We start from the raw sequence: 10,720 nt of genomic DNA on the forward strand, positions 1-10,720 counted from the left end.
GCACACAATTCGCCATGCCATTTCATGGCATTTCACACACACACACACACATGCAGACTGGTGAAAAATGGTCCTCGAAGTGGAACATTAAGTAATCTGAGAATCACTTGACACATCGCCAATCTACGCAAATAAACAGTGGCAAACATCAACTTGTTATCGCAGGCATTTTAAATGTTGTGCAAACATTTCGGGGATTCCACTTAAAAATAGATTTATTGCCTTTTATTTGACATCGATTTCTAAATTGGCTTGCGGAAAAAACGATTGGACAGTTGTTGACATTGGGAATTATGTAAATTCATTGACTTTTATTGAAATCGTTTAGTTATTTACTATTTTTGCTTGAGTTAATTAGGGTGTTTATTAAATATATAATAGGGATATTTTGTAGTGATTACTAATCTGTTAAAATCATTCAGTTGCTTACTCGCTTGAGTTTTGTAAATATTTCAAGTTTATGTGCTTCAATTAAATTCGATAAAAGAACAAGAAGAAATGTTGTAATTTTCTTTATATTTTTCTGAACTCATTTTTCGTTGCTACTTTTTGAACAAGCCAATGAATTTCTTTGTTAATTATTTTGCTGAATTAAAATGATTTACGAAGTCCGTGTGCATCCCCGAAATTCCCGTGTATTTACGCACTCAATATGGCTTAATTGTGTATCCAATAACACGGCTGTAACTTCTACCTCTGTTTTCGGTGTCCCGTTGCCAAATACGACAGAGAAACAGATCCGGGGAGCCACTTTATTTCTCGTTATCGCTGGCATTCGATCCCGACTGTCACTGCAACCCCAACCCCAATCCCCACTATAACCTCCAATCCCCAAGCCTCGTTTCATATTGCTGTCACAATTTCTGCCGGGGCATGGCAACGTTATGCAAATATCATCGGAACAGAAGCCACTCGACGGAGGCCAGAAAAGAGCAGCCAGTTAGCCTGTTGGCCAGTTGGCCAGTTGGCCAGTTGACCAGTTGGCAAGCCTGGGACAACAAAGCAGATACCGAAACATATAGCGACCTGAAACTGATCCATCAATTCCGCATGCATATATGCATGTGTGCATGTTTGCCACAGGCGTTGCGATTCGACATGGACGAAATAGGAAAGTTCCACGACCGACATTCCACTTTCCGCGAAGGGCAAACAATTTGGCACAAAGTTGCCCGCATTCCGGATATTGTTTTTATTTATTCGAAACAAGTCGGAATTTAACAAAGGACTCTTTCAACTGCTCAATTGGTGTCCTTCATACTTAACAACTTCTATCAAGCTTAAAAAATTGCCACCTTGAACCACAGATTAAACTATTTTATAAGGCATCAAGTAAATGTAAGTTTGCTATAAAAATTTTTGTTAAATATTAATTAAATGTCCTTTGCCCAAGGACAAATATCAAAGCCTAAGTAAACATGTCGCAAATCCGATCAAGCGAAAACAGTTCAAATATGAATATTTGAATCAAATAAATACGACAAAAATGCGATCAAGCGAAAACGAATGTCGGCAATGCTCAACACAAATATTATGCTCCAATATAACAAAATCGAAACAAAAAAAGAACGTTGCTTTATGGTCTTTCATTAAAATGACGTTTAAATGGGAGAGACAGGAAAAAAGAGAAACATCGAGGGAAAGCAAATACCGAACAACGAGAGAAATAACATGATGGCAAAAATATTTAAATCAAAATATTTTGTCACAAAGTCGGGAGCCGCTGCTGCGATGGAAATATTTGCGCGATGGATTGGCATTTTGCATTTTGCGGCATTTTGGCCGAAGAGAAAAGGCCACCGCGTTCTGGCCGAAAAATGCCGCGGATTTATAATAAAGAAAAATGCGAGCTGCCGATTACTCGGCCCATCACATCCTCGTTAGTTAAATTTTTAAAATACCCCATGTTCGATAGGCAATAAATAAAGCAGAAAATCGAAATTACCCAAATATTTTAATATTTTAATAGCGAGGGAATTCAGCGAGCGTTCTGCAAAGGAAAAGCTGCGGGCGGTAAAAATTCATAAAGGAATGCCGGATCACATATGGATTCCCGATTCCACCCCTTGGTGACCTCCCGCTGAGTTCCCTTTTCCATCGCTGGTTGATGTGCCTTTGTCCTGGTGATTGAAATCAAGGCAATCCTTTCACCAGTATCCTTGCATTCTCCATTGATCTGTCCACTGCCATTCTGCTCACTTCACTGCTAATTTAATTTCAGTTATTGCTTGGCAACCATTTGTATACCTTTTGCAATTGTTTAAAATTAAGTGACAAATATTTCCTCTAATAAAACTTGTTCATGAACAAAAATATGTGTAATACAAAAATCCTTCATTTAAATTGTCTGTCTTAAATTTCCAGTTTATGGGAGCACTTTTCTTTTTGGGTCCCTGCTTTTTAAATTGTTCGAGTGCACTTATGGAAAACGGAATCGAAAAGTGGGTAAGCCGCTTTTCCACATGTGGGGGAAAAGGGCCAGCAGACCCATTTAAATGTGGACAGGTGCTGGTTGGCTCCGCCACACAAAGTGGCACACATAAAATGAGATGTTGCCCTGTTTGACATGCGACCCGGTTGAAACTGTCCAGCTCCTCGGATGAAGTTGTCACAGCTGTTTCATCTTCATTGCGCAATTAACTCAAGTGCCAAGCACAGTATCCAAATTAACATCGAAGTCCAAACACACACAAGCTGCTATTTTTGTTGACTCAATGCCATGCTGCACGTGGATGAGGAAACCCCTTGGCAAAATGTCTATTGCAAATTAATGCCATCGGAAGCGGGTGCAGAAATTCCCACCCTGCGAAAGGATGTTTCATCTGGGGATTAACTGGCAACTTGCAACAAGGAAATATTTTAATTAGCTCCTGGCCAACGGAATGCAGTCTCATCTCAACAGGGATTAAAGCCCCCACAGCAAATACTTGGTGTTTCGCAAATATTTTTCATAAGTTCTATTCACTCACTACATATTTATTGAACATTTTTCGGTGGCATTGCAATGTTGTAAAAATATTTTTTGTATCTATTTCTATGGTGAAATGAACAGAGAAAAATGCAGTCTTAAATTTGAAAGCATTAACAAAGATCTCTCAATTTTTAGTTTACACAAGTTTTACAAATATTATTTTTTTACTTTAAAATAAATAAATGGAAACTATTATTTATTTAGAGCAAGCAAACTATTTAGTTTCACAAATGCAATATTTCAAACATTATTGAAATTGCCTTTGCAATTTTATTTTCGCTATGTCTATTTGTTTGTGGTCTTATTGAGTTCGTTTATTTATATTCTTTCAAACTAAATTTAAAAATGGAAAGCAACCAATATTTATTTACAATAAATCATTTATGTTACTTTACGAATTCATGTTTTCAAACACAAATGGCTTTGCTTGTCGCGATTTCTTTTTCGCTACATCAACTTGTTTGCGGTTTGATTAAGTTCAATTATTTATGTCCTTGACTGGAGTGTGGAATAGCTGACACCTACCGCAAAGGACACTCTGCTTTTAGCGGACAGGGGAAAGGTCCTTGGACGGAATAAAAACCTAACAAGCCGCATTGCGCGATTTTACTTTGCGTCTGTCAGCCTGGGATTTCATATGTAATTAGCCTTGGCGTTCGTCCTGTCATCGCTGGCATTGCTATTATTAAGCTGCCATTGATGAGGATGACCTTGGTCCGCTGCCCAGGTGGGCGCCAGCTCAGCGGTAAAGGGGGCGTGGCAGGTGTGACGTGGGCAAAAGCCCTTACAATTCTTGACATGCATTCAGCCAGGCAATTCTATGCCACACACTTGAATACACCTTTTGTGACTCGGTGGTTGCCTTTCGGGTGGTTTTCGGCTGGTTTCCCCCTATATATCTGGGTGGTGCGACGACACCACCTGCGACTCTGCCACCTGCGAAGTGCCTTCGGCCACGGCCTTTGTGCCTCGGCAATTCCACTGCGGTTTGCATTCTAAGGCTCCGTCGAGTTTCCAAAGGACACAAGCAAGGAATTTAATGGCATATCCCTTCCATAACTCAGGACAACTGCGGGTTTGTTGCTTTTTAGAGAGAGTAATATTCTGGGTTCGGAAAATGAGTACTTTATGTATTAAATGGTGGTTTAAATACCATTTATTCAACACGTGTTATTTTAAATTTAGTTACCCCTTTAAGATGTGTTGTTTTTTTGGATTGAAAAATTATGAAATCTGTTTGTAGGTTTATTGCCACCATTAGAAGTCATTAACCGATCTTGCGTGGAATTTGTGTATTCACACCGGCTGTTCCCAATCGCGAGCTTAACCCACTCGTGCCGAACGTGTCTCCCTGGTCGTTTATTTTCAGCATCCAATCGATAGGATTGTAACGCTTGAGTGCATCGTGTAGCACGCCACACTGGCAACGGGGTGGATTGATGGCCTGCCTCGTTTATTTATTTATACCAGCAAGGACCGCCGCTCTTAAAGGGGAGAACTCTGCGTTTTTTCGGGAGGCGCGAAAAGGATTCGAGTTTTCCGCTGGGGAATACAAATGAAATTACCAAGACGGCAAACGGTAGATGTCAATCAGAATTCAAATCAAAGTCAGGTAGTCAATGGACTCAAATGCCTCGCAAAATCTCCAGAGATTTGAAAGAAATATCTATGCGAATAAATCAGTTCAAAAACCATTGAAATAAAAGATTTATTGTTTGTGTTCAGACATCAAGCGTATTGTTTTCGAATCATGCTTAATTGAGCCACAAATTAAATGATTTCTAACGGAAATCCGATTTGCCACAGTTCATTATATCTGGCATTCATCCGAATTTAAACTCCCCTGAATCTTTTGATTTAGCTAATGTGTTTCGGGGATTAACTTGCCGTTGGAAGGAACAAGGTTTCCATGGTCTTGGCACTAATCTAACTTCCGATCATAACTTACTTACAAAACCCTCAAAGGGGGAGGGATTTCCCCTCACCCATTTGGAAAATGAAAGGGGGAAACCATTGTGTGGCCACTGGACTTTGGCCTTGTCCTGTGAGCCTCCCTCTTCCCCGTTGTAACTGTGTGTGAGTTCTGCTCCCCGAGGGCAATAATAACTTGTAAGTGCTGCCCGATGCATGCATGTGTGTGTGTGTGTGTGCGGAAATCTATTATGTGTGTGCGTGTTTGGGGGGAGGGGTGGGGTTTTTTGGGGTTTGGGTAGGTGGCACTGCAATACCGGGAATTGCTGAGACCAGATCTGTCAGTTGCGGCTGCTCGGAGTTCACGAATAAGCCAAAAGTGCTCCCAACTTCGAGAGATTAAAGTGAAACAAGAAAACAAACCGCAAAACCGTAAAAATCCCCAACGGTTTGAGATCAGTCTGCTGTTTTTGCCACTATTCCCATTGGGTGAAGCACTTTTACAAGTCCGAAACATGTGCTACAAAATGCTGTCATTGGTGGCTAGAAAAAACTTTTAGTAAATGTTTGAGACATTACTTTAAACTGGCATTTAAAAAGGTATAAAGAAACCTTTCTACAGTAATCTGTCATCGGTTGCTTGGGAATACTCTTGGAAAATATGTTTGTCGTTTCTAATAACATACAAATTTACGAATCTATAATAACATTATTTTTTATAAATTTATCTATATTAAGTTTTAAATTTTAGAAGAATTTTACTGCTCTTCGAACAATCATTTAAGAACTTAAACTTTTCTTTGCAGATTAAAGTCCTTATAACTATTGTTCGACTTCCTTTAACTCCCTTTAACCATTACAATTATATATCCATGTCAAATGCCCTCCTCCCGTTGGTCAACCTAATCCAATCGTCTGGCTAACCGAGAAACCAATCAAATAGTGATTAATGGGGCACTGATATTTGGCTTTCTATTAAAATCCGATTATGATCGATGGTCGCGCCACTTGCGAGTGTGACATATATCAATATACGACTATATATGCAATTTGGAAACCGCAAAATGGCGGTAGTGCAACTCAACTGGTTGCCACTGCTCCGCAATTAACTATAATTAGTTTGTGTCATTTTTTTCCGAGTTTTACCCAGCTTTTGTTGACAAATGAAAACCACAACATTGCAAATGCTGTCGCACACACACACACACCCGGACAACTTACACAAATGCAAAAACACACACACAGACAGACGTGGGAAAAAATAAAGGAGAAAAAAAGAGAGCGCATCAGGAAGCCATGACAAAGAATATGTTTGTTTAGCTTGTGTGTGTGAGTGCCTTAGTGTGGGTATTTCCTGGGCTTGTGTGTGTGTGTGCATGTGTGTGTGCGCTAGCTGACTGACTGGCCCACTTCCGTTAACGACATTTGCTTCAATTTGGAGAATTAAGTCTTAAAGTGTAATTGAGTGAAAATTTTCATTGGACCATAAGTGTAACTTGGTAGGTGAGTTCTTTATTTTCCCTTATATATATATATATATATATGTATATAGTATATATGTTTTTTTTTTTTTTTTTTTTTTGGAGAGAGGGTGTGTGGCCAATCGGAAGGAAGGGACTGTGTAAACCCACTTTTCGCCTCGCACCGGAAACTCCTCGATGTTCCGGAAATGTGACAGCCATTGATCAGTTTGCCAGTCTGCTGGTGTGTGTGTATTTGTGTATGTGTGTATGCGTGTGTTGAAGCCATTCTCGCAGAAGTGAATAGCCGTTTATCGATGGCAGTTAACTGGCGGTAAAGAAATGCCCTCGCCTGAGTGGAGACTCAAAAAGATACTGTCACTCGGGACACAATGCACGGGTCCTTTTTCGGTAAACTGCCTTTTTCTAGTCCTTGGGAGGACACAAGGTATTTAAAAGAAATGTGTGTCAAATAAATATTTAAGCAGAGGTAGTTTTTTGATGCTTTTTGCACATTAAGTGGTTTTAAATCATTTTTAAAGGCCATTATAACTAACATAGAGAATCGCTTGAAAATTTAAAACTATTAATTTCATAAGGATTTTAGTTAGTTGTGCTAAACAATAATTGATATTTATAATTTAATATCAAGCAATAATTTGTCTACATACATCAAGTAACATTAATACGTTTTTAAAAATTTATTAAGAACATATCCACAAACAAACTTTTCCCCGAAGTGACACAATACTACATTTTCCTTCGTGGAAAGTTGTTAACCTCTTGAGAGCTGGATCGCAGCCACTTCCGCTTTTTCATTTTCATTTTCTCTTTCCGTTTTCCCCTTCCCTTTTCGCTTCTTTCTTTTCGACTGCAACGTCGCCGAAATGCAAATGTGACCAAATTCCCAGACGCACACATGTCTGGGGCCACGAATACGAATGGGATATGGGATATGGGATATAGAGGGGATCGGGGGACTATAACGGGCACAAGCAACAGTTACCATTATTATGGGGCCAGGGAGCCACGGAGCCAGGGATTCAGTCGGTTGGACCGACGGTCCTTTGCACATTTGCAGCTAAATCACGTACACGGTAAATGTGCTACTAATGAGCGCAGGAGAGAAGTCACAGCGAGGAGTGGCTACACCGAGAGAAATACCCCACGGTATATGGAAATTTAATAAATTTAGAGCGCTGTTTGGGTAGAAAATGTTCCATAACTGTGTACATTTTAGTGTACTTAAAAAACTTTACTGAAACACCAACGATTGTTTCAAGGAAATTACGTGTTTGAAAGCTGAATAAGTTTAAATAAATTAAAAGCAAGATTTTTTATGAAACAATTTACATCGTATTCCGTACTTCCATTGTAAGAAACCAATGCTTGACCATAATTGTATCTAAGCAAAACTGTACAATAAAAGTATGCATTATAAAATAGTTTGATTTTGGTTTTTGTTTGTCTGATCAATATTAAGAAATTTTTATATCGGAGTTCAGGTTAGATAAAATATTATAAATTAAGTGAGAGCTTCGTATGTAGGTTGTTCTGATGTTGATTCTACTAACAATAAATTTGATTGATGATTAAAGTGGTAGAAAGGCTTCGTAATATTTTTTGCAGTGCGCTTAGCATCGGCAGTCAGGCATCATGGAGCCTAATGTCCCGGATTTTACAAATGATTGTCGAACAAATACCCTCTCCCGCCGCCCCTTAAAGCATGTGTGCCCACCTCGACACCCCCACACACACACACACACACAACCACACACACACTGAGTCAAGTCGATTCAATCATTGCTGGGCGTGTGTCTGTGTAAACAGGTTCTATAAATAAATGCTCATTTATTTGGGGCAGGAACAATGCCCCCGTTGAGGGAGCTTCACTGGGTTAATGGGTGTTGCTGTAAAAAAGGACCCCAAAAGTTTCCAACAATTGGTCCAGCCTAAAAAAGGGCAGCAGAAGGCGAACACAGTCGTCGCCCAACTCAAACCAAATCATCTGATAGGTAACAGCCTTGTCAAAATAACTAGACGCACAACGTCTAATCAGTTGATATATATTTCTGGAGAGCAATCAGCTAATGGCGTTGGTTATTATGTGAAAACAGTAATTTGGCTAAAAATTCCCTGACATTGACGAATTTTGCAATTAAGTATAGTACTTCAATATGGAGATTTTTCGAGAAATTTCAAATGTAAGCAGCTTTTTCTATGAACAACAAACAGATGTGCTTTATTCCAAGAATAAACCATTATCAGGAATTCTCATTATATTAAATGTTCCAAAGCTGCAAACAATGCGTGATGTCTGATGGATTTTAAAACAGGTATTCATACACGACAAATATGTGATATGAACTCTTAATTAATTTATAATACCATTTAATCCACAAAGCTGATTTTACTTATGAAGAACTCTTAAAATATAAATTGTTTAATGGCAGCTAATGAAGTGCAGTTTCTAATGGCCTTAAAATCAGTTATGCATTTACGAAAATTATGTGTTATGGTCTCTTAATTAATAAATTAATACTACCAATTATTCATAAAGCTGACGTTCTTGACACAATTAAATGAAATGGCATAATGAATACTTAATAGCGCCCGAATACAAATTCAATACAAAATATATTCTGCTGTGCTAAATGTTTTCTGTTAATTGAATATCGGCATTTAAATAAATATTTTAAAATGTACTTACCTGGGAAAAGGGGTCGGCAATTCGAGCCGAGAAACCAACAAATGGCCAACAGAAGTGAGGCAATTGGAAGCCAAACTTCGCAGACAAGTCAAAACTATCTAAGCGAAATGTCGGAGGCGTGTTTCCGTTTCCGATGAGTTAGTAAGTTGTTACCAATTCGAAACAAAGTTTCCTCAACAGGCAAATAAACAGCAACCGGAAAACTAGAGACTCCTGTACTTTGATTTATTTAATTAAAAAATCTGTTTTCCTAACCAGAAAGAGCAGCTTTTCCACCGAAATTCGGAGAAATCTTTTACGAAAATACCCTCAAGTGTAGAAAATATTTCTTTGAAGTAAAAACCACTTGGGATTTTAGATATTACTTGAATTGCAGATGAAATCTCTTATCTGCTGTCTAATTTTTGCTAAGCCAATAAATTTAATTATTCTGTTTAGGTTTTGATGCAGGACTCAATTAACTCAATTAAGTTGGAACTTCTGCAGAGTTCGGAATTTACATTTTAACTAAAGCAACATAGAGAAATTCTAAAACGATTGGAATTCCATTTGCACTGTTTGGTTTTCTAAGCCTGACTGTCATTTGTGTGCCATTTGCTTGATAGTGGCTTTCTGTTCTGTGTTATGAGCGTATGTGGCTTGACATAACTATATTTAATTAAACGTTTCAAAGGGTTTAAGTTAATCCAAATATTGACAAGATAAATAATAATGGCCTTGCACAGGAAACGCAATTATTTAATAAATTTGCATAACAATTGCCACGTAATTAATTCCTTCTCTGCCCCCAAAACTCAAAATGGTAATTGCGAAGAACAATTGCGGCATTTAGATTTGTCAGCTGCTAACCTTTTCACCAATTCGATTGTCGTTTTAAGCCATTAGCATTTTATTTCGAAGTGCATTGAGTCGAACAAAATGTAAAAATTAAAAAAATAAACAAAACGAATCGAGTAAATCAAATTAGGCGAAATGTATACTTGAAAAATACCTAAAGACTAGATAAATGGAGTAGTTTCATAACTTACATGATTTTATCTTCTTAACTGGTTTTCGGCCTCGTTTGAACTTGGTTTCCTCGGTTTTGGTTACCTTTTCGGCTTAGGCTTTCTTCTCCCTGCGTTTTGGCATTTAAAATTGCCTTGGCATCTGCGGTTTTTCTTTCTTTGTTCTGCTTTCTGCTTTTCGGCTTTGTTTTTTGGGGTTAAAGCATCTGTTGCTTTTCAGGTCCTCAGAGTATGGCTTTAATGGCTTAATTGGCTTTCAGGTGAGTAGAGTAGAAGTAGAGTATATCAGGTAGGTAGTTCTGTGTGGTTTTCTTGTACTTCAGTGGCTGCTCTCTCAGGTAATTTGAGTGGTTCGACGGGTGCTCGGATAACTATTGCATTGATTTCGGTTCACGACAAACAAATACTGTTGGGCATGGATTGGAATTGGAATTCGACACAAAAACACACATTTTTTTTGGCACTTTCAAAAAAAAAGCAATTGGAAGGCGTATTGTCCTTTGACTTGTTGCACGTTCGCTACTTGCAGCATGCGACTCGCATGTTGCTCCTCTGAGTGAGTGTTGAACTGTTGATGTTGCTGCCGTGGTTGCCGTGTGTTGCTGTTGCTGTTGCTCCTGTCGACTTTGCTGTTGCGAGGCACACAACCTTTTGGCTTGGA

General features: G+C 38.6%; 1 protein-coding gene across 1 annotated transcript in view; it reads right to left on the bottom strand.

The window, feature by feature from the left end:
• Positions 1-10,720, bottom strand: part of LOC108095561 — a 103,558-nt gene extending 92,838 nt beyond the window's left edge. Inside the window, 1 exon segment of the mRNA XM_043207516.1 lies at positions 10,081-10,720. The gene's annotated coding sequence lies outside the window, so the exon portion shown is untranslated.

This window comes from Drosophila ficusphila, unplaced genomic scaffold (genome assembly GCF_018152265.1).
Source record: "Drosophila ficusphila isolate 14025-0441.05 unplaced genomic scaffold, ASM1815226v1 contig_198, whole genome shotgun sequence".
In the NCBI taxonomy this organism is placed as follows: domain Eukaryota; kingdom Metazoa; phylum Arthropoda; class Insecta; order Diptera; family Drosophilidae; genus Drosophila; species Drosophila ficusphila.